Source organism: Polypterus senegalus, chromosome 3 (assembly GCF_016835505.1).
Source record: "Polypterus senegalus isolate Bchr_013 chromosome 3, ASM1683550v1, whole genome shotgun sequence".
NCBI lineage: Eukaryota > Metazoa > Chordata > Cladistia > Polypteriformes > Polypteridae > Polypterus > Polypterus senegalus.
The window spans coordinates 48,334,037-48,361,555 of record NC_053156.1 but is presented as its reverse complement, the minus strand read 5'-3'; the positions used below and the strand labels follow the sequence as shown (position 1 = coordinate 48,361,555).

The following is a 27,519-nucleotide window of genomic DNA, read 5'->3' as shown; positions in this document are numbered from 1 at the left end:
GTATAAAAATATACAGCATATTTACAAAGAATATAATCAAACACCAAACATGACATATTATTAATAGTGGATAAAAACAAATCCCTAATTGCATAAAATTTTACCCTAAAACTTAAGTCCAACAAACATGAGAACACTGACTAACCAGCCTGTTCTAGGGAATACTAATAACACACAGATACCAATGTGGTCTTCTAATAATGTGAAAATAATGTATTAAAAACTGCAAGGGTTCCAGAGTGGTATCCTCCTCACAGTCCGCTGTTGATATTTTGGCTCCTGGTCATAATGCCACAGGCTTCCTTCAGATTGCCTCAATGGGACAAACATGGGGAGATACAAACTCTGAATTTTCCCAAATGCCAATCTACATAAAAACCATGAGTGGTCACCACTACAATTTCTCGTATACTCAGATAGTTGTTTGATGTGGGTGCAGGCCTGAAGGACACCCTTTCCCAATCCATTCCACCAAGACGCTTCAGAATGCCCCTGGTCAGCCTGTTTCCACCCGGTTTTGAACTGGGAACCTTTCGCGTGTTAGGCAAACATGATAACCACCACACTATGGAAATAAACCACTCTCTGCTTGCCCCAGGACGTTTGGTGAACCGGATTCTGGGTCGTCGGCCGGTGAGAGACAGTGGGGCTAACTTCGGAACTGTGCTTCAAGCTTCCCGGGGTAGCCTGGGAATGGAATGTTTCAGCTAGAAGAGAATGCATGCAGTCCAATTGGAGAAGACCCGAGGAGTAGTATGGGGCTTGTTTTATCTCCAACATTGAGGGGGAACCCCGGGGTGATGGGGGCTGAAAAGCAAAGTTGGGCTGGCAAGGCAGTTTCCACCCAGTTTCAAACCGGGGACCTTCCATATGTTAGGTAAACATGATAACCACTACACTGCGGAAACCAAAGCTAGCTCATTTCTACTTGGACTGGGTGGAAAAGGGCATAGTGTTCAAAAGCTGGTCTTCAACGTAAACAAGAAGAAAGTAATATAAAAGGTAAAGTACCACTTCTGGTTGGGGGAAATAGCCCAAATGTTGATAGAAATCTATGTTTCTAATATTTGTATGCAAAATTTGGTTGACCTAAATGAAAGCATACTCAAGTTATTGTGTTTACATAAACACACACAAACACACACAGACAGACACATAGACAAAATTCCAAAAATGGTATTTTTGGACTCAGTGAGGTCTAAAGCGTTGAGATTCACCAAAATCTCGAAATGGAATTTTGGGAGGATTCCAATACTTTCCCTATACTTCATATACGAAAAAGTCAGGAAGGTCTAAAACGCTGAGATTCATCAAAATCTCGACATCGAATTTTTGGATGATTACAATACTTTCCCTATACTTCATATACAAGAAAGCAAAAAAGAACTATAGAGCCCTGGACAGGAAAACACTTTGTTCATATGCAGTTTATTTTGGATGTACTTGCTATGTATAGTTTTTATCTTTTTAATTACTTCCTGAAAACAACATCTTAAGGTGAAACAATCAATTGTACTTAAGGAGAAGGATATACAGTAGGTGGTATAGTGCAGTAGATAAATCACTGGACTGTAAATCACATGGCTAGCAGTGCAGATTCACTGATCCAACTTTGTATCCTTAAACAAGTCAATTAACTGAGTGATGATTCAGCAGTTATGAACTACGGTGTCTCCCTTACATTATTTTTGCTCTATTATTCTCTTTTCTCTTTTGCTACCTTCTGTTCCTCTCTGAAAGGAGAGGTCTTTACTCTAGTTGTGCAAGGCTTCCTATAAACCCTTAACCCTCATCATTCAGTGGTCCCAGGATCTCACATTCTCCTCTCCTGCTTGCTGGGATGCAGTTTTCTAAAATATCAACATTTCATCAAGAAGCTCCACCTTCAATTTACTCACCTTGGGCCTCATGTATAAACGGTGCGTACGCACAAAAATGTTGCGTAAGCCCGTTTCCACGCTCAAATCGCAATGCATAAAACCTAAACTTGGAGTAAAGCCATGCACATTTTCATGGTAGCTAAATACTTGACATACGGAAGTTCTCCGCTCAGTTTTGCAAACTGGCAGCACCCAGTGTCAAAGCAGTGCTTTTGTTCCAGTGTGGTTTACCTTTCTTTATGATACCATCGTTACCTATGGTATTTGAGAAACTAGTAAATTAAACGATTTAAAGATTAAGAAGTTTATGATGTTCTACTTTAATGACAAAATGAACTATGTGATTAAAGTGGAAATTTTGAGATTAAAGTTGACATTTCGAGCTTTTTTCTCACTGTGTCCCTATTTTTTTTTCTTTTCTCTGTACCCTAATAAACTTTCATATGACACTCAGACGGTGGGCTATGACTCGCCTTTTCACAGCGACTTTGATACCTGACAACTTCTTTTTTATTTCGGGCACTGTGCAATTTTGTGAACTTGAGCTTCGAGTTTATCCAACACTCTATGTCACTCAATCAACTTTCTTTTGTTGTTTATACCACCGTTTAAACCAACAAATAGTATGTTTTTCCTTGTCTCTACTTGGTATTCGCTGAAATTCATTTTCCCCCGTGCTTTTGCCATCACATTTTCACAGAACACTGAGCTTAAGGGCTATGTATATTGATTTGCATATTCAAAGAGGCATAATTCTGGGAGGAGTTTGGGAGTGGCAGCAGGCACATGCATGTGCATTACTTTTCACGCTGACAGGGACTTATGGAGCGGAAGAACATGGAAGCTGGCGAATGCATAGATTTATGCATCTGGATTGTTTTGTGCATATGCACATTTCCGCTTTTGTCCTTACGCCATGTTTTAGTGTGAATTCTACGCATGGCGTTATGGGTGAGGACCCTTAACTGTTTATATAGGTTTTATTTTACCACTCATACACGACATTTAATGGGCATTAGCCGAGATCCTCTCTGTCTATTCTGCCCACATGATGTCCCAGACTACATTTACAAATATGTATTTGTTTGCTCCTCTTCTTCTGGGTTTCTGGTCTCTAATCTCTTGCTCACTTTCTTCAATGATGTCAGTTATTGTTCCTCTCTTACCACCGGTTCTTTATACCCCTAGATTTTTCAGGCCTTGCTCTGTTGTTGCTCCAGCACAAATTAGTTATTATTATTATTATTATTATTATTATTATTATTATTATTATTATTATTATATGTCTGGGAACTGTAACTGTTAAACTTCTCCTTGTCTCTAGCTGGAAGAAACCTGATTCTTCTAGCATTGTCTTCTTCTCAAATTAGCAGACCACTAAATCACTTATGTGCAGAAGCTTGTATAACAGTCACTCCCTTGGTTAAATGCAATGGTGTGGTCAGTTGGCGCTGCTGTGGTTCATGGTGGTATGGCATGAGACATGGGACAGGGTGAGGGTGATTGCTTCTTATTTTAACATATTTGTTTCTTTTTGAATTTGCTAAATAAAAGATGTATCATAAAAAATTTTCAAACTGTAGAAGGATGGAACAACTGAAGAATTCATGTGTATTTTGCGTTGTATAAATGATTTTCTACACAGATCATATAAATGCGCTATAAAAGCACAGGCTTATTATTAAAGTCAAATTAATTATTGATCCACTAATTATTTGACTTTTAAGGATAAAAGACAATTCTCAAATTCAAAGATAAAAATTTCATTTGAAGATAAAAAACATGGACCAGTTATACTGTACATCTTTGTTTGCAATTTGTGGTTGCAATTAAGATTTAGTGTGAAGGAAAAAAATCAAGTGGAGTGAATAACTTTTAATCTGTGTTGGACACAAACCACTAAAGCCCACTCTGTTAATTTAGATAACAGATCTAACTATCTCATTTAATTGATTGATTAAATGGTTGATTAAATGAATTAATTTATTTATTCCTTGTGTGGTATCATGTTTTACTGAACATAAAGTGAAAGATTGTATAGCATGAGTTGGGTTTGGAATTATTGACCCATCTTAATATAACTTTAGAAGAAAAGCAAAAATTACTGTAAGCGTAGTGACTGTGGTAACTACTACTAAGTTAGAAAATTATTAGGTAGATCCAGTGGGTTGGATGTTTTTATTCTTTAGCTTATTTAAGTGGTAGTGTTCCCCATCTCCTCATTAGGTGGCTTATTTAAAACAGACACTGAAATATACATAGAAGACATTTTGATAACTGAAAGGTTTGTCAGCTGAATTTTATTTACTTTCAATAGAAGTCCTTCACAGTAATTTGGTTATATACATACTTTTTGTTTATTTATGCATTTTGAGTATACAAAGCCAGCGTCAAGAACCCACCTTGGATGAAATGCCAGTTATACATGGAGCATAGACCTTTTTACAACACTAGTATTAAACAGAATAGGAACTACAGTTGTTCTTGAAAGTTTGTAAACCCTTTAGAATTTTCTATATTTCTACATAAATATGACCTAAAACATCATCACATTTTCACTCAAGTCCTAAAAGTAGATAAAGTGGAACCAGTTAAACAAATGAGACAAAAATATTATACTTGGTCATTTATTTATTAAGGAAAATTATCAAATATTACATATTTGTGAGTGGCAAAAGTATGTGAACCTTTGCTTTCAGTATCTGGTGTCACCCCCCTTTGCAGCAATAACTGCAACTAAACGTTTCCAGTAACTTTTGATCATTCCTGAACACTGGTTTGGAGGAATTTTAGCCCATTCCTCCTTACAGTACAGTTTCAACTCTGGAATGTTGATGGGTTTCCTCACATTAACTGCTCACTTCAGTTCATTCCACGACATTTCGATTGGATTAAGGTCAGGACTTTGACTTGGCCATTCCAAAACATTAACTTTATTCTTCTTTAACCATTCTTTGGTAGAACGTCTTGTGTGCTTAGGGTCGTTGTCTTGCTGCATGACCCACCTTCTCTTGAGATTCAGTTCATGGACAGATGTCCTGACATTTTCCTTTAGAATTCTCTGATATAATTCAGAATTCATTGTTCCATCAATGAAGGCAAGCCGTCCTGGCCCAGATGCAGCAAAACAGGCCCAAACCATAATACTACCACCACCATGTTTCACAGATGGGATAAGGTTCTTTTGTTGGAATGCAGTGTTTTCCTTTCTCCAAACATAACACTTTTCATTTAAACCAAAAAGGTCTATTTTGGTCTCATTCCATCCACAAAACATTCTTCCGATAGCCTTCTGGTTTTTCCACATGATATTTAGCAAACTGCAGACGAGCAGCAATTTTTTTTTGGAGAGCAGTGGCTTTTTCCTTGCAACGCTGTCATGCACACCATTGTTGTTCAGTATTCTCCTGATGGTGGACTCATGAACATGAACATTACCCAATGTGAGAGAGGCCTTCAGATGCTTAGAAGTTATCCTGGAGTCCTTTGTGACCTCGCCGACTATTACATGCCTTGCTCTTGGTATGATCTTTGTTGGTTAACCACTCCAGGGGAGGTAACAATGGTCTTGAATTTCCTCCATTGGTACACAATCTGTCTGACTGTGGATTGGTGGAGTCCAAACTCTTTAGAGATGCTTTTGTAACCTTTTCCAGCCTGATCAGCATCAACAACTCTTTTTCTGAGGTCCTCAGAAATCTCCTTTGTTCGTGCCATGATACACTTCCTCAAACATGTGAGAGCAGACTTTGATAGATCCCTGTTCTTTAAATAACACAGGGTGCCCACTCACACCTCATTGTCATCCCATTGATTGAAAACACCTGACTCTAATTTCACTTTCAAACTAACTGCTAATCCTAGAGGTTCACATACTTTTGCCACTCACAAATATGTAATATTCGATCATTTTCTCTATAAATAAATGACCAAGTATAATATTCTTGTCTCATTTGTTTAACTTGTTTCTCTTTATCTACTTTTAGGACTTGAGTGAAAATCGGATGATGTTTTAGGTCATATTTATAGAGAAATATAGAAAATTCTAAATGGTTCACAAACTTTCAAGCACAACTGTATGCCATAAACAAAGCAGACAAATATCACATAAAGAAAAGATAAAGTCTGTGAAAAAAGAAACCTCTGCCACTCCAATGGTCTCCTCCCCGAACTCATTAAGTATCATCAGAGAGACCCTTTGTGAATGTGTTTGAATATATTACTCCCATATTTCACATCTCACTCCTCATGAACCTCGACAAAGACAAGTGTGTAAATAAATGGATGAATGGCTACTATATGGTAAATAAAAAAATATACTGTATTGATATATAATATCACTGAAAGAATAGATTTACAGGGACATTGTCATATGAACATAGTACAGAGAAATTCTAACTTGCATGTGTTAATCATTGTGCAACGTGTAGCCACTCTCCAGCAAAATGGTAAGCAAGCAAGTAAGCAAGTATAGCAACCTTTCTTTGATGGAAAATGTTCAGAAATATGAGTTTGAACAAGATAAGTATAATTGCATGCCATAATCATGACGTTGGAGGGATGAATGAGAAAGATATCAAATGAAACCGAAAAGCTTTCCCATTTGTGGTGCTGTTGACAGTGCAGATCTCCTGGAATTTTGACAGATGACTCAAGGGTAAATAGCCACGCAGAGAAAATAAGTGCTGTTCTTTTTTTGTTTTTGTGAGACCAGTGCATTGTAGCATTACTGGAAACAGCTGATATAAAGTAAGGAAAGCATTCATCACAGCATCAAACATTCTAAGTAACTGCAGAGCTAAAGTCAGGCTATTCTAAAGCAGCTGAGAGCTTTGGATTTTTACACAGTATGCTGCGGTCAATGCGACAAATGTCTTATAGGCAAACGGACAGAAATTGTATGTGCCTATTGCTTTGACCCTCACAATCTGTGCCCTATGAGCTTCTCCAGAGATATTCTCTTCAATTATCATATCAACAGTGTCCTTTAGACCTATAAGGCATGCTTCTGCTCCTTTTCTGTTTCCTTTCTTAGTGTTGCACCCCACCCCCTACAATTGGCCTGCTGCATTCAGTCTTGCCTAGCACGGATACACAGGAATGTGTTTTGTAGATGTGTGAGCATGTCTGCATATAAATAAATAGTATTTCAAAATGCTATGCTATGCAAAAGCTTTGCAACTTAATAGCCAGCAAAGAATTATCCAAATGCACAATCGTGGAAAAGAATACAGATTGATACTGAAAATTATCATAATAAATTGGCCTAATTTCCTTGCACTTCAGGGTAGCTGGGCATGCCCATCCAGAGGAGTAGAGCAGTCATGCTTTCCAGTTTCTTTCCTTGGGTGTCATTGTGAATATTAAAAAGTCAACAGGCCCGACACTGCTGTCACAGAAAAATGAGAGACGCATTCGAGGAACTGGCTGTGGACATCCTACTTTTCCACCACAGCAATTTTATTCATTCTATTCCTCACTTACACATGCTTAGCATTGGCACATGCAAGATTCTGGTCAGCATTTTTTTAACACTGCTTTTTTTTTTTTTTAATTTGGAAAAGAATGGGGGGGGTGCATAACAGAATTGAAAGGAATTAAACGCTAAAGGAATCCTTAGTTTTTAAAATTATAGACTTCTCTTTTCTATTTTTGCATGTATTAACTATATGAAGGTATGCTGATATTTCTAGGTATATGTATTCAGAAGATACAGATGTGGGTGAAGAACTCATATATAAAAAACTGAAAATCTGATACAGATATAGATACGAATTCAGTGATAAACACTATAAGAAAATATATATTGTAGTGAAATCTGCATATAAATGATATAGATATAGATATAGATATAGATACAGATATAGATATGAGTACAGATAAAGATAAGCATTCACTAAAGAAATTACTTTTAGAGTATCCCTCTTCAGTATTGGTACAGTTTATGTTTCTATATTTGCTAGGCCATATTGTAATAAAGTAGAAACCCAGGGCTATAAATATTCAAGCCTATATATGCTACACATACAAAAATGCATTTATCCATATACAGTATTTTATGTAATAAATACATATTTTAAAAAATCAGAACCTCCCCTAAAAGTCATCTTTTCACTTCTGTCTGCTTGGTTTTACATTACAAGACCACTTCATTGGAAAAATAAATAATTAGTTTTGTGCTCATGGATGTGTTTTTCTGTAATTATTTTTCATTTATTAATGGAGTAGCTATTCCACAGTGAGTTAGATAGGGGCATAACTAGAAACAGCCATATACAGTATGCATAAACTGGAATTTACAGCTGAGTCAATAGTACTAACTGTACCACCATGTCATCAGAGTGATCATATGTGTTTTTCCTATTTATATTTCAAATATATTACATACAGTAAGTTATAAAAACACATGTACAGTAAAACCACATGTAGAAGCATATTCAAGAAACTTAAATAGTAAAAAATGCATATACTGTATATCTAATGAACATATAGAAATGTATATTGATGTAAAAAAGCCTTAACCCATCATCTATCCAGTGTTTTTGTGTTTCTAGCAGTATTGCACATAACAGTTGTTTATTTTATATTTTATGTATTCATATTATTTAGGTTCACATATTGGGTCATATATTGAATAAAGAAGCACAAACACATCTACAGATCTCTAATTACAGATCTGAATACACTCCCACACATACAGTACATCTGTGTGTATCAATCTATTTATTATCATTAGTAGCATGTGTAAGTATACGCAAAATATAGGTCTACATAAATACACATAAAGGAACAGCAGGCCAACCTCGTACTACCCATATTTAAATAGCAAATGAATTAGTCAATTGCAATTCAAAGTGATTTGTGACAGGGTATGGGAATTATTATTGCTGTGAATTTAGAGTGAGAGACGGAAATGTATAAAAAATGGTGTGAGTGACATAGCAAAATCGTCAAAATTCCTTGACCTTCCTTATGTCCCTAGAAGCTCTGTGATGTCTGGTATGTAAATCATGTTGTTTTTAGAAGGCAGAAATACATTCTCTCTATCCTTCTTGCAGTTCCTTTCTCGCCACTGAAAATCCTACATCTGTTTGTTTTTCTCAGTAAAATGTTTATTTACAATTTGATTTGGCAGGATTAGCAGAGCTATGAATGCAGCAGCAAACCTCTGGAAACATTTTTAACTATGAAGAATCAAAGATCTCAAAACACAAAATGATCATTTTGCCTTTGATAAAAAGACAAAAACATAACAGCCTGTCCTGTAAATGTTACTACACCTATTGTACATGAGGAGGAGCAGCACATCCACTAATTTGATTGCACCAGGTCTCAGGATCTTTGGCAAGTCAAATCATGACTGACAGACAGCACTGGAAAATAACATTAGGGACAATATGAATTCCTGTGACAGACGGAGAGAAAGGAGAGCAGTGTTTATTTTACTGTGAATAACAGATTCTTAACTCTTTCCAAGAAAAGACTGCATCAGGGTTTTTCTCTTTCTTATGTATTTTGCTTTATGCAATTCAAACCTGTCAGGATTTCCACTGTTGTTACAATATTAGGAAAAAGCTGAAACTGCCAATTACAACATGCTAAATTTACATTAAATCAATCAGTTATAATAAAAAGAAAATACATCTCTTACCTTTCTTACTTAGTTTAAACTTTATTAGTACCTAAGAAAATGGGAATACTGAAATGTAAAAAACATGCACAAGCTGAATTCAAGACTAGTTGTGGCAGAAATCTTTGAAATCAATATGTCAACCGGGAAGAGATGACATTATCCATGAAGTAAGCTGCTTTATTCCTCAACCATATTTTTCTCATCCTTGGCCCACTAAGCTTTTACTAATAATTTAGGCCAGGCAGATCTGGAGGTGTGGGTGCTTTTTTGGTGTCTCTCAAACCACTGTTTCTCATTATTTTATTTTAATGATTATTACCCGTGAATGCTTCAGGAACACTGTGGCATAATTGATAAGGTACTGGACTGCAAATGTAACAGCTGTTGGTTTAATCCTTGCCTCTGTCTTACTATGTGACCTTGAATAAGTGTGTCTGTGCTCTGACTGAAAAAGATACCGGTAAACAGATTGACCTATACATCTGTACTCGCAAAGTGCTTTGGGATGGTGCTGTGCTAGAATTAAGATAGTACTTAAAACAAAGGCTGTTTGTTCTTTGATTGTTTTCATTAATATAGACTTCACCTTTACAATGAAATCCCTATTTGGTCTTCTGGTTAAAAGTTTTAGACTTAGCTTTTGATTGTTTTCCAGTAATTTACCTGAGAGTCATAATTGAGAAGACTGTGAATATAGAATTGCCTCCTCTCTACTGGAAGTGGATGCTTAGTTAAGTACAGTAGATGAATTTTGGGGGAGGCAAAGCCGTCTTGCCATTAAAGTGTTACAAAAAGAATGCCTAGGATTAATTTTCTAAGTATGAAGAATCACCAATGGATATGGTTATTGTAGAGTGCCTTAATTTTCTTACCAATGACAACAGCTTCAATGGTAATTAGCACTATTTTAATGTGAAAATGCCTCATATTGGCTATTATTATTATTATCCATCCATCCATTATCCAACCCACTATATCCTAACTACAGGGTCACGGGGGTGTGCTGGAGCCAATCCCAGCCAACACAGGGTGCAAGACAGGAAACAAACCCCGGGCAGGGCGCCAGCCCACTGCAGGGCACACACACCCACACACCAAGCACACACGCGGAACAATTTATGATCACCAATGCACCTAACTTGCATGTCTTTGGACTGTGGGAGGAAACCGGAGTACCTGGAGGAAACCCACGCAGACAAGGGGAGAACATGCAAACTCCACGCAGGGAGGACCCGGGAAGCGAACCCGGATCTCCTAACTGCGAGGCAGCAGCGCTACCACAGCACCATCGTGCCGCCCATTATTATTATTATTTTCCTCTCTTTCTCAGTTTGTGCTAGTTGCTTTTTACCTGAAACCCACTGGGTTCCATAGGTGTTACTCTCAAAACGTTAGTACTTTACGAATATATGTGGACAGTTCTGAGGAGGGCTATCTTCTGACCCTGGAATTATTATTATTATTATTATTATTGTTGTTGTTGTTATTATTAGATATATCATCCCAGCTTTAAGGTCCAGGAAACAAGATAGGGTGCTAGGTTCAAACACAGGATGCCAGATCTGTGAGAGAGCCAACCACTGAGCCACCGTGCTGCCCTTCTATTATTACTATTATTATTACTGCTACTACTACTACTAGATGAGTAAGAATACAAAAAATTATGTTAAACAAACCTGATGACTCAGCTGATAAACAACATTTGTTAATGTATCAGAATGTGAACTAATTTGCAAATCACTGTTTAAAAATATTTAATATTACATGTTTATATAAAGTATATGTAGTCAGAGGAGTCTCAAATAAAATAATAAATGTTTAAGAACTGTAAAATCCTTGGTTATGACAGAAATAAATTGTATGAAAAATATTAATGTCACAAAATTATTATTATTACTGTTATTGATGTAGAATATTAACAATTAAGCTTTAAGCCTCATTAATCATCTCTCCTTTATATTAAAATATCTGCAGATAAGGGCAGATACAGAAATCTCTGTAAAGGGAGCTGTATAATACTAAAATTCTTTCCTCTCCTTTTGTAGTTTGAACCTCCTGTATTGATACTCTCATACAGTGGAAATATTGTAATATTTTAAAACTCTTAAATTATTGCTTTCCACATTCCATATGCAACATAGCATTGTACTTCAGCACTGCTGAACATACAGAGTGATTCAGATGCTGTAGACCTGGTTTGTGGCACATGCTTAAGTCAGAAGGATTCCTGTTCCTAGTTTTCAAATTTTATCGGCTGTTTTTGAAAATAGATCATTCCAAGCATCCTACTCTGTATGCTTCATATCCTTCATATTTTGAACATTGGAAACTCCTTGGAATGTAGTGTCTCTACTCTGCTTCTGAAAATTTGTGCTTTCAAATATCCATGTAGAAGACATGTAAACACAGAAAGGTTAAAAACCATGGCAACAGAGCAGTTGCCAATGCATGTGGTATTTAAAAATTGTGTGTGCATGTGTGCGAGACTGTGTGAGAGTTAGCTTGTATTACTTTGAACACAAGGACTCTCCAGTCAAACAATGTGGAAAGATTAATGCTCCCAGGGCTTTTGCACTTTCAGAAGCTGCGTTTTTATAAACTAAATACTTTATATATCTTAGACAAACATATCATTTAACTGTGTGTGGAATACGAATTGGAACATCAAAGGTGAAAGAAGTACCTTGCCTGATCCACTTAAAAAGAGAACAAATCTCAGAAACACAGAATAATATTGATTCTAAATCTCAATATCAATTGTGAATCCCAATGTAAAACCTATGGTAAATCTCTGCTGGAAAACTATACTTCAGATTCAAAATTGCATTTAATGTTACATCCCAATATTGCACATTGGTTAAATTGTGATGGCACAATTCCATACATCAGCCCCACTGGTGATACCCCAATGCCAGATATCAGCTGCATATGAGACCCTCGTGGTAGATTCCACTGCAGGATGAGACCCTGTGCCTCCTGTTAGCTGAAGGGTGTGAACCGAATGACTTCTAAAGACTGGAATCCTGGAATGGGTTCCAGGTAAATGACAGTAGTACAATCTACTGACAGAAAATAGGTATTAAAATTTTAAGAAAGGAAATACCAGCCTAAAGCAGGTTGAACACACCAGCTGTTATGAATTGTTGTTGGTAACCTATGGTCAGTTTTACTTACAGAACACAGCTATTCAACCATGTGCAGGTCAAGTATTCAATGCTAACATTGTGTTATTATTATACAGCTCTAATTTCAGACTCAAATGCTCATACATAATGACACCTAAATTGTATAAAGTGAACAAGATCATTCCAATGTAGAAAACAAAAAAAAATCATCATTCAAAATAAAAAAGACAGCAAAACGAGGTACTGAGACAAATAACAGCTCTTCACAAATATTAAGAAGAAATAGATTGAAAAATCAACTTCTCCTATTAGGATTCCTATTTAATAGGTAGTAAAGTGTTAAATGTATGTTTAAACAATGGCTATGGCATGTGTGTTTATACCATGGTTGCGCAAATGCTTCAAAATAGTCCTATTACTTGTAAATGCATATATATACATAAATCAGAGGCTCCAGGCATTTTCATCATGTACCACAGAGTAGGTATAATGTGCATCTCATATATAAATTATGTACATGTCTGAATGGGCAATGCAGGCAGAACAAATGTGTTTGTTTTTGTTGCAACACACTCTAGGCAAGTCGAGAATCATCTCTTTTTTTATTTATTCTGATAACCTTTGAATGAAAGAAGGACAACATGCATTTGGACAAGAACATTTGATGACTAACTTAGAGGCAGACAAATATCTCTGTCTGGGGTTTCCAAAATGGGCTCGGTCACAGAGCAAAACAAGCAAACGTGTGATGGCGTAAGACCTTGTTTTGTCCAGGGCAATTGAATTGCTTGACTGTCTGTCTGGACATATTTATTTATTTATTTTTTTATACTATGGAGATTTAAAGTCATTCAAATGATAAAGAAAACTATATATATTTGTTTATATAAATATATATATATATATACATACATACATGTATGTGTGTATAATATATACATCATGTTTATGAATATATGTACATTTGTACAGTTAGCAAAGTATCAGTGGCAACATATTGCAATAATAGTACATATAAATACATGTACACAAGTAAATTTACAAAGTAAGTATGTTAATATATTGCCTAAGAATGTTAATATGCTCATGAAATCAATTGCTGTACATATACTATATATACACATGCTGTATATACAGTATTCTATTAATAAATGTATAAATATATGGGTGTGTGACTGTTTATTTAAATATATAAAATATATGTTCATGTTTATTATAAATACACACATTGTATGTGTGTATCTGTATTGTATACCTGTAAATGTTTACCTATACATGTCTGTCTGATTATATATATAAATATATATGTGTGTGTGTGTGAGTGCACATATATACAATGTCTGAGATGTGTGTCTATAGTATATGTGTAAATGTTTAAGTTTACACAATATAAGTGCATGTGCATACCCCTAACATATAATGTTATAGCCATAAGTGCATGTGCATGCATACATAATATACTAAATATTTAGAAAACACCAATGAAAAAACAGATGTCAGTGTCATTTGATCACATCTATTGAAAGCAGTGCCATCATTCTGCTTTTCAGATTATCAATGTTGTTTGTTTTCCAATCAGTCTGTGCCCATACTTGAGATGTGGTTAGGTATCCATTCAAGTACGCATCATTCCAGCTTACCACAACCCTAATTCACAAGGGGGCGGTGGTTCTCGTTTCAGGGGTTAACAACCTAAAGAAGAGCCCTTGGGTCATGACATGCATGACACAGAGTTGGGCTACCTTCCCAAAAAAGCAGTCTAGGAGTTTGGATGGCTAGGGTTTTGGCGCATGACAAACGTTATTCTTATCTGCTTACGTGGTCTTTTGCCAAATTTAAAAATTAATATTAATAAGTACACTTGAGTCCTTTTTTCAATACTTGACAACTACCTAATAAGGGGCATGTGACAGGGGCCTTCTCCAATATCCAGATGCTAAATTCACTACAAGATTTTTTATCTATTATTTTCAGTGCTACTCATGTACCGCAAGTTAATCGTTTTTAACTTGCATTCTCCTTTTGGGACATCTAGATGGGTGTTTGTTTGGTACCCCAAAACGGAACGGATGGTGCGTACAAGACTGTGCGTAATCAGCACATATACGGGCAGTGCTATGTGCAGTGGGTCTGAAGTTTGCCCCCCATGCGCTTCCAGGATATTTCAAGAATGTGAAAAACACAACAGAAAAAAAAATCAATGGTGGTTTTCTCTGTCTCCTTAGATACGGTTCTGGAAAAGCAATAACAACAAGGCATCATTCAACAAACAGAACTGGCGTACTAACCTGCCGTGCCTGGCCGCTCCGGGCACATTCACCACGGTGAGTCTGAACGCAGAGGCTCAGCGGGACACATCGCTTCACGCGGCTCCAAGCATTCCCCCAGTCACCCGCGTCTTGCCTGTGAAGGTCCTTATGCCCTCCAAGATTTGCAAAAAATATGGGAAAAAACCTTGGTGTGGAAAAAAAAGTGTGTAATAGTGTGCGTCTGGCGTCTGTCAAAAGAAAAAAAGCCTGCGGTCGACTGCTCTCGGGTCCGAAGTTTATTCAGCTGTGCGGTTCATAACCTCGGGCGTCTCAGCTTCTCGTGCTTGGTTCGCTCTCTGGCTCGTCCCGGGTTTTCAAACGTGCTGCCGCTGACAGGTCGTCATCATAGAAAAATCCACTTGTGCCTGTGCAGCGAAATGGAATGAAAACAGATGGAAGACACAGACAACGTTATCCAAGGACAGTGCCATCGCTGACGGGGTACTGGCCCTCAGAGCCCCGTGTCCGCGTGGGCAAACGTGCTTACGTTTGCCAGCTCCTGCAGCCTCATGCTGCTTGGCGTAACCGTGGGCTTCAGGACTGTTTTTTTTCTCTTCACTCCCTCCGTTCCCCCCTCTCTCTCTCTCTCTCTTGTTCTCCTCTCTTCCCTGTCGGTCCAGCCTCCTCGGCGCTTATAGTCGTCGTCCAGCAGCGCTCAGCATCTCAGCAGACACGACAGAGCAGCATCCCTCTTGAGGTCGCTGTCTCGGCCCCCTCCCTCTCTCTCGCACAAGCTGTAGTCTCTCCCATTCATATGCAGCGCCGATCTCTCTTCCTCGGCCACTATCCCTTTTCATTTGATACAAGCAACAGAGGTCGTGGAACCTCCCCTCTTTTCTTCCTTCCTTCCTTCCTTCCTCTCTTCCTTCCCTCTTTCTCCCTATCTCAGCTTTTACCTTTCCCACGTTTGTTCTTTTCTTTGCCCCTCCCCTCTATCTCTCACTTTTTCTTTCTGTCCTCACATCTAGTTCTCCCTTTTTTTTGTTCACATTTGTCTTTCTCAAGAACCCTCTCGTCATCTTTCTTGCATTTTCAATATTCTGATTTTCTCTCTCTCTCACTTCCCACAAAACCCTTTGTTTACCTTCCCCACTTTCTAATACTCCTTTGCTCATTCTCCCACTTTGTTTTTTCCCTTTGCATTAACCTTTTTCACTGCCTCCCTTTTTTGCACATTCTTACCTGTGTATTTCAAAATTCTCATATCTACATTGCCCCTCTCTTTAGCTACTTTACATTTTCTTCTTCTCTCCTTACATTTCTCAGCCTCAGACTTTCTCTCTCTATTTCTCATAACCTCTAACTGTAATCTCACCTTTTCTCTTTATTCCTGTATCTTCCATTTCCTTCCATTTTATCTACCTTTTTCTGTCTGCTTCTCCATTTCTCTATCTGAACTCCAATCTTTCTGTGTGTGTGTTTCTGCCTTACCATTATTTATGATGTTTGGTCCATTTCTATCCATCTCTCTCAAAGATTGGAGTGGAGGATGCAATTATCCAGATCCAGGATTATATTTTTCGATTTCTCCAGTGCTCTCAATACCATCCAGTCATCTTGGTTAAGAGGTAAGCTCAGAGATATGCAGGTGGATGAGCCTATGGTGTCCTGGATAATGGAAAATCTGTTAAGCAGACCGCAGTTTGTACGACTTAAGGACTGTGTTTTTGATATAAATAAGAGCAACACTGGAGCATCACATGGAATAGTCCTGTAACCTGTTTTGTTTAATCTGTACAGTCCAGACTATAAATATAATACCAGGTCCTGCCACTTGCAGAAATTTTCTGATGATTCTGCATTTATGGGGTGTACTGAGACAGAGTATAGGAGTCAGGTGGAGAACTTAGTTTCTTTGTGTAGTAGGAATTGTCTGCAATTTAACATCAGCAAAACCAAGGAATTGGTTATTGAATTTCACCACAATTAAGAGCCTCTGAGTCCAGTCCCTGTTCTGGAATTCAACGTGAAGGGGGTCGACACCTATAAGTATTTGAGGGTCCACATCATTGGGAGGTTGGACTGGCCTGATAACACAGAGGAACTACTATATATAAGAAAGGGCAGAAAAAGCTCTTTATTCTTAGGAGACTGTGTTCTTTCAATGTGTGAAATGACATCCTTCATTTCTTCTACAACTCTGTGAGTGATTTTCTACACTGTGGTGTGTTGGGCTGGTAACATCACTTCAAGAGAGGTTCACTAAATCAACATATCTAATTAAAAGGGCAGCCTCAGTTATGGGATACATTTTGAATCTTCTGGAGGTAATAGTGAAGGACAGAATTAAAGCAAAACTGATTGGTATTATGAAAAATGCTGCTCATCCTCTCTCTGGCACACTCACACTGAGGACTTTCAGCCAAAGAATTATTCAGCAGAAGAGTTGTCAGAAAACTCTACTGGGGATCCTTTATACCAACAGCAATACACCCGTATTGTGTCTCACTGTGGTTGTGACTGCCAACTTAGAAGTTATCTTTCTTCTTCTTTTAATGGTCTTCCTCTTTAATCATTCTGTTGTGTTTTGAGTCTATATATATCTATCTATCTATCTAAGCTGGCACTTTACTGGGATGTGCGGTTCCTCATACACCCATTGCCTGAAAAAGAAACATTCTACAGTAATTCAGGGAACAATACTTTGCATATAAAATTGGTTCTTTATGCTTGGAAAAGTTTCCTAATATGTCAACAAAAAGTGTAGTAGGCTGTCTAGCAGGATGCAAAAAATCACGAAAACCTGAACTGAGCCTGTTTGATTATATGCAGCAAGAGTCCTTTTAAAATCAGGAAGCCATTGGCATTTCACAGATCAAGTATCAGCTATTTGTGTTTGTTAATTAAATGTTATGGATCTAAATAAATGAAGGTTCTTCTTTGAAATTTCATATGCATGGCTCCTCTAGGAACAAATGGCATTTGTGCTGGTGCTTTTATTTCTAAGAGTGTTTTTCTTGTTTACTCTCCTTCTCCCTCTGTCTCTCAGTCTCTGCTCCACACCCTTTTTCTTCATCTCTTCCTTTTTTCCCCATTATCACTACCTTTCTCATTCTGTAACGTATCTCTTTCTTTGCTTCTATACCACTGTTTCTACTTTCATTCTCTCCCAATGTACTATATGCCTGACCATTTCTTTACGTCCTCTCTGTCCACTTTTTTAATGTATACTTCTCATCTGCTGTTGCCCATTACTTTATCTACAATCCCCTCTGTCTTTTCCTCTTTCTCATCCCGATTCTATTTCCTCCCTAAATTTTCTTCATTCTTTATTTCTCCCTTCTGTTTTTTCCACATTATCTTTACTACTGTTTGTCAGTCAAATAGCAGTAACAGATTTTATTAGAAAGAGACTGTAGGTGGAAACTGAAGGCATGAAATTAAATTACGCTTGCTTTTGAGAAGGACAGCTATGACAAATTTAAGGACACTAAAGAGCAGAGACTTCACATTGTCAACAAAGGTCTGTATTGTTAAAGCTATGGTGTTTCCAGATGTAATGTATTGGCTCTGAGAGTTGGACTATCGCTAAAGAAACAATGCCTTTAATCTTTGGTACTGGAAAAAAACTGCTGAAAGTTTCTTGAACAGCAAGAACATCCAAAAAATCAGTACTTGAAGAAAAATAACCAGATTTCTCATTTGAAGGCTTGATTGTCAAAAACAAGTTTATATATCTGGGCCACATAATGATAAAACAGGATTCCATGGACAAGATTTTCATGTTAGAGAAAAAATTGAAAGCAATAGGAGAAGAGGATGACAGAGACTAAGATGGATAGACAGCATTACAGAGACAATGCATATGACCTTGAAGAAAATCAGAGAAGCAGTTTTGCATAGAAAGACCTGGCATGCTAAAGTCCATCTGATCACAAAGCTGAACTTGACTAAATGATTCAGTAACAAGATTTGTCTAACCCTCTTTCAATATCACTCTTGCTCTCTCTATCTCTTTTTCTCATTGCAGTATGAATACTGTACACTTTCCATTCAACTTTACCATACTTTTCTCCTTTTAGTTTCATTTTTCATTCTCTCTCTCTCTCGCTCTCTCTCGCTATGTCAAAATTTGACTTGTGACTTCTCATGTCTGTAATTCTCTGTTGAATTGAAATCCAGTGCTTTCAAAGAAAAATTGCTATTTTTCTTTATTTTCCGATTTTTTTATATTTCATTCATTTATTTCCTGCATTCATTTTGTAAAATTTAAGGCCACTGGGCACTAGAGACTACCTTAGTATGAAGCAGCTCTGAACTGAGGAAGCCAGTCCATGTTAACCCTCCATCATGCAGATACCCATGTGCTTGTACAACGGCTAATATTAGAATCACATGTAGATATTTAAAATGTGGAATGAAACTGAGTTCACATCCTGTGTGCCGTGAGGGTTTCTTCCGTATGCTCCAGTTTCCTCCCACAGTTCAAAGAAATCTAGGTTAGGTGAAGTGCTGATGCTAAATTGGCCTTAGTATGTGTGTTTGAGTATTTGTTTCCTCACCCTGTATTGGACTAGACCCTGTCCAGGTGTTGTTTCTGCATTGTGCCTGATGCTTGCTGGCACATGATTTCCTGCAGCTCTTTTCTTGATAAGAAGATTTGGAAGATGGATGCATAAACAAATGAAATTAAACTGGAGTTAACGGAGAAAATTAACTTTGACAAACCTCACATAAATATTGACAGAGTCAAGGAATTTGTCGATGTAACTGGAGTTATGAGGCACTAGCACATATAACTCTGCTACTATACCATTGTCACAAAATTTAATTCTGAACAAATAATCCTTAAGGTGAAAATTACAGGAGTTGTTGATGTCATGGGACACTGAGCTCCAAGGCTTGGCATAGCATAGCATATAAACCACATGTGTCCAGAACATGACTTTACATAACTATTTGATTTTAGTAGCTAAATATTATGATTTAATATTTTAGTAGGTACAATAAAATAGAAGAATACTATCTTGTTCTGAAATATTTATCTCCCTCACCTGCAAAACCTACATAGATAGTTATTACCCATGAATATGTATCAATTTCTCTTGCAATTTATCACTGCATCATCATGCTGGCCAGTTTCAATAAAAGGTTATTTCATTTCATTTCAAGTATCTTAACATTAAATTAAAGTGTCATCTATGAGACACTATAGTACATTATAACCCTTTTCTTAATGAGTGACCAGGTCTTGCTGCTAATTGACTCTTTTGCATTAATTTTAATCGACTTGCTATTTAAGATTCAGACCACTTAATTGTTTATTTTTTCCTTAATTAGCAATAATGAGATCCAAAATGAGCCAACACATGACCAACTGACCTGTGTCTATCACATAATACGTGAAAATAAAGAAAGGTGAAAGTTTTAGTAATGTCAATCTATTCAGGTCCACAAAACATTTTGACGGTGCTCTAAGAAAAAAGAAAATCAATGGTTTTGGAAATGTCTGCTGTGGCAGAATGAGAACACCAACAAGGCATGAAATTAAATAACTAGTTTAATTTACAACAAGATTTATCTTCTAATTAAGAAACTGGTTGGAGTGGAATAGGTTGAAGTATGAGGCTCCAACTTAGCTGGTCATCCGTTGGCTCACTTCACATCTCATTTCTGTTTGGGTGCAGTTTAAGGTGAAAATGAAGCAATTCAGTGGACTGAATCTTAAAAAAACAAGTCAATTAAAATGAAGGGAAGAGAAATTAATTAGAGGCAAAAAATGCAGCTACAGTAGGGCTCCAGGACTGTAGATGGAGACCCCTGGTATAATGAAACCTTGGTTAGTGCTTCGGCTGCACCTCAGAAAATTACAGCTTGGTGACCACTGGGAATCATCTTTCATTCTAGGCTATGATTTTGCAGTGAAATATTTTAAATATAAAAAAAATGGAGCACCTAGAGTAAGAGAGTACAATAGAAGTACAGATATTAAAGAAGAAATAGATACCAATGCAGGAAAGATGAGTGAAGTTTCATGGCTTTGGCTCTTCTCTAACTTTGTCCCACAGCTTGTTTCCTGGCCGTTTCTATGCATTCACAGACTTCCTGTCTCTTCTAGCTTCCTCATCTGCTCTGGTCCTTCCTTTGTTTTCATTCTTTTCCCCCATCGCTGCCGTCCTTCCTCTTACCTTTTCTTTTTCCTCTTTGTGTTCTTTCATGTTCTGTCAAGATGAATTTCCATTCCTCCCCTTTCACTCAGCTCTTTATTCTCCCCACTTCACTCTCTCTTTATATACATTTTTGGCCTTTCTTTTTGGTGATGTTCTTCCCTTTTCTTCTATACATGTTTGTCATTACTAAGGGTCATGGATGCCATTCTTCTACTTCTTTAATCACTATCTAAATCGAGAGTCATGGAGGCGACATACAAGTAAGAAATTATTTCAAAACAACAGGAAAGGAACAATTTATTGGTTCAAAATGGAACTACATGTATCAGTATCAAGTAAAACCTCCAACATCTAGCTATGCAAGTGGCTAAATACTTTGGCATGGAGGTATACAGCTATCAAGTGATAGAAATGCTGCCCTAAAGTGTCCATGGAACCAGCTATACTGTAACTAAAATAAGTATTTAGTCCCGTGGATGTTTTCACATTTTATTATTATACAACATGGAATCCATGTGGATTTAACTTGTCTTTTTTAACATGTTTAACAGATAAAGACTCTTCAATATCAAAGTGAAAACATATGAACATAAGAAATTTGACAAATGAGTGGAGACCGTTTAGTCCATGAGGCTTGCTTTTTTAGCTAATAGCTAATTTGTCATATCTCATCCAGATACTTCTCTAAGGATGTCTAGGTTTCTGCTTCAACTCAACTACACGTCCCATTAGTTTGCTCCAGGTTCCCACAATTCTTTGTGTAAAGAATGGCTTTCTGGCTTCAGTCTTAAATCCACTCCCCCTTAATTTCCACTGATGTTCTCAATCTCTGCAAAGTGGTTAAAATAATTACAAATATAAAGCTCAAAACAATTGATCACCCCGCTCAAGACAGTATTTAGTAGATTTACCTTTGGCAGACATGACAGCCTTGAGTAAGTGTGCACAGGTCTCTATCAGCTTTACACATTTGGAGTTTTTCCACATTCTTATTTGCAAAACTGCTCAAGTTGCAAGGGATTATTTAAAAAAGTCCAACCACAATGGGACTGAGATTGGACTCTGACTTGGCCACTCCAGGACATTAGGATTGTTGTTTTGAAGTCATTCTAGTGTAGTTTTGGCTTTCTGCTTGAGGTCATTGTCTTGATTAAAAAAAATCTTCTCCCAAGTCACAGTTTTTTTTTAGACTGCATCAGGTTTTCCTCCAAGATCTCCCTGTATTTTGATGCATTCATTTTATTCTACATCTTGAAAAGACTTTCAAGGCCTCCTGCAAAGAAGAATCCACACAGCATAATATTGCCACCAGTATGGTTCATACTGGGAATGGTGTTTTTATGAAAATGTGCAATCTTTGGCTTATGCCAAACATGGTGCTTAATCTGATGACCAAAAATCTCAACTATAACCTTTCTTCAGCTCACTTCAGAGTCACCCATGTGACTTTTGGCAAACCCTAGCCAAAAAGTCATTTGTGATTTTTCTGTTTTCCACCCTTTCATAAAGCTGTGACTGGTGAAGAACCCGGGCACAGTTGTTGTCTGCACAGTCTCTCCAATCTTTACCATTATAGCTGGTAGCTTGTTTAGAGTTCTCAGAGGTATCTACTTCTTGCATGATCACTTATTTTTGTGGACAGCCTGCTTTAGGCAGATTTGCACCTGTGTCATACAGTACTCGCTCTATTTCTTAATGATTAATGTAACTGAATCTGAAAGGGATATACAGTGGTGTGAAAAACTATTTGCCCCCTTCCTGATTTCTTATTCTTTTGCATGTTTGCCACACAAAATGTTTCTGATCATCAAAACACATTTAACCATTAGTCAAATATAACACAAGTAAACTCAAAATGCAGTTTTTAAATGATGGTTTTTATTATTTAGGGAGCGTTTGCAATAAGTTGCAATGAGTCTTTTACAGCGCTCTGGAGGAATTTTGGCCCACTCATCTTTGCAGAATTGTTGTAATTCAGCTTTATTTGAGGGTTTTCTAGCATGAACCACCTTTTTAAGGTCATGCCATAGCATCTCAATTGGATTCAGGTCAGAACTTTGACTAGGCCACTCCAAAGTCTTCATTTTGTTTTTCTTCAGCCATTCAGAGGTGGATTTGCTGGTGTGTTTTGGGTCATTGTCCTGTTGCAGCACCCAAGATCACTTCAGCTTGAGTTGACGAACAGATGGCCAGACATTCTCCTTCAGGATTTTTTGGTAGACAGTAGAATTCATGGTTCCATTTATCACAGCAAGCCTTCCAGGTCCTGAAGCAGCAAAACAACCCCAGACCATCACACTACCACCACCATATTTTACTGTTGGTATGATGTTCTTTTTCTGAAATGCTGTGTTCCTTTTACGAGAGATGTAACGGACATTTGCCTTCTAAAAAGTTCAACTTTTGTCTCATCAGTCCACAAGGTATTTTCCCAAAGTCTTGGCAATCATTGAGATGTTTCTTAGCAAAATTGAGACGAGCCCTAATGTTCTTTTTGCTTAACAGTGGTTTGCATCTTGGAAATCTGCCATGCAGGCCGTTTTTGCCCAGTCTCTTTCTTATGGTGGAGTCGTGAACACTGACCTTAATTGAGGCAAGTGAGGCCTGCAGTTCTTAGACGCTGTCCTGAGGTCTTTGTGACCTCTCGGATGAGTCGCTCTGCGCTCTTGGGGTAATTTTGGTCGGCCGCCACTCCTGGGAAGGTTCACCACTGTTCCATGTTTTTGCCATTTGTGGATAATGGCTCTCACTGTGGTTCGCTGGAGTCCCAAAGCTTTAGAAATGGCTTTATAACCTTTACCAGACTGATAGATCTCAATTACTTCTGTTCTCATTTGTTCCTGAATTTCTTTGGATCTTGGCATGATGTCTAGCTTTTGAGGTGCTTTTGGTCTACTTCTCTGTGTCAGGCAGCTCCTATTTAAGTGATTTCTTGATTGAAACAGGTGTGGCAGTAATCAGGCCTGGGGTGGCTACGGAAAAATTGAACTCAGGTGTGATACACCACAGTTAGGTTATTTTTTAACAAGGGGGCAATTACTTTTTCACACAGGGCCATGTAGGTTTGGATTTTTTTTCTCCCTAAATAATAAAAACCATCATTTAAAAACTGCATTTTGTATTTACTTGTGTTATATTTGACTAATGGTTAAATGTGTTTGATGATCAGAAACATTTTGTGTGACAAACATGCAAAAGAATAAGAAATCAGGAAGGGGGCAAATAGTTTTTCACACCACTGTATATGCAGAAACTTGGAAATTTTCTTGTCTCAGTTCCCTGACTCATGCTGTTCAATCCCCTTTTCCACAGAGTTGCTTTGAGTGTTCTTTTGTCTGCATTGCATATGTTAAGCTACCATATTCACTCGGCATGTTGGAAATTTCAGGTAAAGTTGAGTAGGGCTGAAAGCATGAGTGTGCTCTGGAAAGGACTGATGTCTGCCATGAGGAGCTCTCAGTGAACCTGTAATGGATAAGAAAAAATTCTGAAAATGGAGAGATAGGAAGAATGAAAGCAGGAATGGTAAAATAAATAAGAGGATATGAAAACAGAAAACTGAGAAATCTGCTCTTAACAAGTTCCCAACGACATTGCCATGTTCTTGTTCCAGAGATTATTTTATACTATGAGCCTGTTCCACTCTGCAATTTCCCTTCATAATTGTAAACACTTCAATCAATCTCTTTTTACTTAAACTGAAAAGGTCTATTATTTCAATCTGTTTTCATAGCTCATCAGCCTAGTAGCTCTCCTCTGGACTTTCTCCAGCTCTGTTATGTCTCTTTTGTAATATGGAAACCAAAACTGATCACAGTACTCTATGTGATCTTTAACTCAAGCAAAACCTCCCTTTGACTTATAATCCACACATTGGCATATATAACTTAACATCCTATTAGCTTTCTTGATGTCTTCCATACACTAACTGTACGAAGATAGTGATGAGTCCATTATATCTTATAGGTACACTTTGAATGCCCCCTGTTTGACGATTTATTAGGGGTGTATGTGGAGCATCTCTGACTAAAAGATCTGGGCTGGTAACTCGAAGTTTGATTGTTCGAATCCTGGCAGTGACAGAAGGAATGCTACTCCGTTAGGCCCTTGAGCAAGGCCTTTAACCTGCAACTGATCCAGGGGAACTGTACAAATAGCTGACACTGTGCTCTGACCCTAAAACTCTCTGGAGAGTAAGTTGGGGTATGTGAAAAATTACAAATTCCTAATACAAGAAATTCTATATGGTTAATAAAGGATTATAAATAAATAAATATTATAAACAGTATTTTCAAATTTCACACTTGAATACCAAACATTTTTAACTTCCTACATGTACATGTGATACTTTAAATTTATTTACATCAGATATCAACTGCTACAAATCTGCACAGGGCTGTCCACATCACTCTAACAATTTACAGCAGCTGATTCTACATTATCTGCCCTTCCATCTAGTATGGTAAGTGATCAAGCCACAATTTGAACCTTAGTCCCTGAAGGCTGACAACTGTGCCACCCACATTTGGAGTCTATTATGACCTAGCATTCACATTTGAGATGTGTGAGGAAGTCAAAATCCCCAGAGATAATCCTGCATAAACATGAGAAGAACTTGCAAAATCAATGCAGACAGCAACCAAGTATTTGAATGCAGGTCCCTGGAGCTATGAAGGAAGAGCGTGATCCATTATGCCACCATGCCATTGTTCTATGCATGTATTTCTATACCTGTGTTTGTACCTCATCTGTGTGACCTTCTGTTAGTGTCTACTTTTCCAGAAGCTCTATAAATAGCTGCCCTCCCCCATTTTCTAAATCTCTTTTTAATGAATTTCCTTTTTTTGCAAATAAAGTGTCAAATCCTCTACTTACTGCCAGAGAAGCAGCATGTTCATAAAAGAGCAGTACACGTTCACATAAAATGCATTCTCTAAATCTTAAAACACCACCAAACCCCCTCCATACACACACACACACACGCATTTAATTCCCCATCTCCTCATTTTTACTTCATGTCTAATATCTCTTTGCCTACTAACCTTTTCTGGTAGTGATTATTCAAGACTGCCTTCTTTTTATTTTTACTCTAAGAATTATTATAACTGGTGTCCCAATCTAATTCTGCCCCTGCATTAAATGGGGGTCAACAGTTTGTTGACACACTTCAGGCCTAAAACTGGAAATCTGGAGAAAGAAACCACGATGCAGCTCTTTTCAGGTGGTGGCATGGCTGGTGAGGTGGGCAGCACAGAGATAACCTTCATCAGCTGAGCAATGTGAAGCATTGGCTCGTGTCAGGAGTGCTCCCTGGATGGGAACGGAAAGTACAGGCTGTACCTGGCAGTGGGAACCTCTGCTGTTTATGCAAGATGGGGTATCAGCCTGTGTTCTTTCTGTTTTAAGATTCTTCTCACTCTGCAAGGACAGAGGCACAGCTAATTTCCTGCATATGCTTTAGTATGACTTATCTGGAGAAAGATGCTTTTAATCTCCTGATAACAGACAGAGATAAAGAGACAGACAGAGACACAGAGAGAGACATCCCATAGTAGAAGAAAGAGGGTTAAAACAGGTTTGTGCGTTGGATTTGTTATGTGTCATGTTTTTCCATTAACAATATTGGCCAGAAATCTTTTCCTTTACTGAATTTAACCATATGTCCAGTCCAGTCCAGTCCTATGAGCTGATGAATGAGTGCCATGCCTAGAAACTGCAGGATTTCTAATATGCCATATGGGCACAGTGACCAATGCACTTCATGCCAGCAAACTCCTGCATCCTCTACTCTGAAGCTTCCTATGCCCAATATAGTAGGCAACCAGCCATCTGGAATCAGTGCAGGAAATGAAGCAGATTAGCTATGAAAGTGTATACCTGTTTAAAGGATAGAGCAAGTGAGAGGGAGAGATTAATACTGCTTATAAGAAAGGAGATGAGAATGGGAATAGGGGGACGGGGGCACACTATTTATTTTATATCATTTTAAAAATGAGTCCTCCATCAATCTAATTTCTAACCCTCTTATTCAGTTCAGTGCCGTAGAGAGACATAGTCTATCACACAAAATAACTGATTGCATAAGCATTCACCCTCCTCAAGACAGTGTCTGTCTCAGCAATCATCAGGCCCAAGGTGACCCTGATGTTGTGCCAGTTCATCACAGGGCACACACATGCACCTACCTTCATGCTGGACCAGTTTAGAGCCACCAATCAACCTTACACTTGTCTTTGGGTTGAGAAGTGCAAGCAAGAATACCTGGTTAAGTATAAAGACACGAGAAAAGCAATCCAGGAATTCAGGACAGGGAAGCAGCAGTGCTAACCACTGTGCCAGCCATGATCATTTTACTGTACACTTTATATTGCTCTGGAACTGTGCACTAGCAGTGTAAACCACTGTGCTAGTCTGTCATCCATAACTAAATACTGTATGGAGATTAACATTAAAGTAAAGTGG

At 37.7% G+C, this 27,519-nt stretch overlaps 1 protein-coding gene across 1 annotated transcript in view; it reads right to left on the bottom strand.

The window, feature by feature from the left end:
* The window catches only part of LOC120525117 (neuronal tyrosine-phosphorylated phosphoinositide-3-kinase adapter 1), a 249,298-nt gene extending 233,142 nt beyond the window's left edge, over positions 1–16,156 (bottom strand). Inside the window, exon 1 of the mRNA XM_039747142.1 lies at positions 14,927–16,156. The gene's annotated coding sequence lies outside the window, so the exon portion shown is untranslated. The remainder of the gene's footprint in view (positions 1–14,926) is intronic.
* Between the last annotated feature and the right edge of the window lie 11,363 nt (positions 16,157–27,519).